Consider the following 1902-nt stretch of genomic DNA (forward strand, 5'->3'; position numbering starts at 1 on the left):
ATGTCTTGACTCGAGTACTGCTATAGAGCTTATTATGGATTTGAGTTTACAATTTAATGATAAGACATTTCAATCAGGAGAGACTAGTGAAGGAATAATATTTATTACAATAGGAAAGTGAATGATGACTGATGGGTCTGCAAAGACTGGGTGGAGAGGGCGAGGTGGAGGCTGGGGGACTGACAGCAGGAGTTGAGCAAGCTGAATGGGATAGAAAAAAGGGTAAAACTTTAGAATCTGGCTACAGGGAGTCTACACAGAGCATTAGTAACGTTTCAACAGCAAATTAGTTGACATTCAACAATTCATCAATTCAGCTTCATCTGTACATGTTTAACAGCTGATCTATAGTGACAATTCATGAGGACTTCTACATGTTTTAATAATAAATTAGTTGAACTTGAATAAACACACAAAATGGACTACATGGTTCAATAAGTCCCAATAGCCATTGCAATAAAGTATCTAAGAGGGAGGTTGTATAGAGTGGGATTGCTCATAAAACTCATAAAAAGTATTAAATGGAGGGAGCCAGAAATCACAAAGCCATAACATATATATATAGTGCAAACCCCCTCTTATTATTACTATTATTTTTAATTATTAACATGCAATAACGGCAATAGTCATTTATTTTAATTTAGTGTTTTTGAATGTAAAGCTGTGGTGAAAACATATTTGGTTTAAATCATGTTTGTCCATGCTATATTATATAGATACTGTATATATATATATATATATATAGTGCAAACCCCCTATTATTATTACTATTATTTTTTATTATTATTAACATGCAAGAGTGGCAATAGTCATTTATTCTAATTTAGTACAGCTGTTTTAAAAGCAGATTTGGTTGAAATCATGTTTGTCAGGCATGCAATGTGTGTTTGGGAATTTAGCAATGTGTGTTTCGGAAGGTTGCCCCCTATCTGTTTTTTTTGGGATTGCACAGCAGTAAGCACACCTACTTTTTAGGTCCAACCCTACTTTTCCTAATTTTAACACCAGGCATCGTTAAATCTCATTCTCTATCTTTCCAGTGGGTTTTACTAGTTAGGACCATCATTTCGGTCCTAACAACTCCAGCGGTCCTAACTACGCGGGTCATTTTACATTTACCGGTCCTAACAACCCCACATATACAAGAACACACACACACACACACACACACACACACACACACACACACAAGGAGGCATTGTGACAGGACTGATCAGTGATGTTGTCACACATACAAGGAGGCATTGTGACAAGATTGATCAGTGATGTAATAGGGGGGGCACACACACACACACACACACACACACACACACACACACACACACACACACACACATACTGATGATGTCATCAGTGATATCATAATGGGGCACACACACACACACACACACACACACACACACACACACACACACACACACACAAAGAGGCATTGTGACATCACTGATGCAATAACATTTAGTGAGCAACACACACACACACACACCCGCACGTGCCAATAGGGCAGGTGAAGCAGCCGAGCTGCGGGTGAGGCCCCGTCAAATTAAATTTTTACATTAAAGTTGTCTATAGTGGAGGGGGGTATCCTCGAAGTTGCCCCTCCGTAATGCCCTATAATGTCTGAAAATACAGTACACATTCACCACAATACCATATCATCTTGTTTGTCTAGCCCACTGACCTAAGTGTAGGTGTAGCCTAGTTCATGCCTGTATTTCAGTTCATTTTCAAACCAGATAAACCAATACATTATTTTTTATTTTGAAGGTAACATTGCTTAACCGGAAACTTGAAACTTGATTCTTGCCGCTGCTTGGTGCAACTCTGCTGCCCAATCACATTGAGTTTTGGAACCCTGTCGGAAATGTGTTCGATTTAGCTATATATATCTGCCTGGGTGGG

This window comes from Poromitra crassiceps (genome assembly GCF_964638095.1).
Source record: "Poromitra crassiceps genome assembly, chromosome: 10".
Lineage (NCBI taxonomy): Eukaryota > Metazoa > Chordata > Actinopteri > Beryciformes > Melamphaidae > Poromitra > Poromitra crassiceps.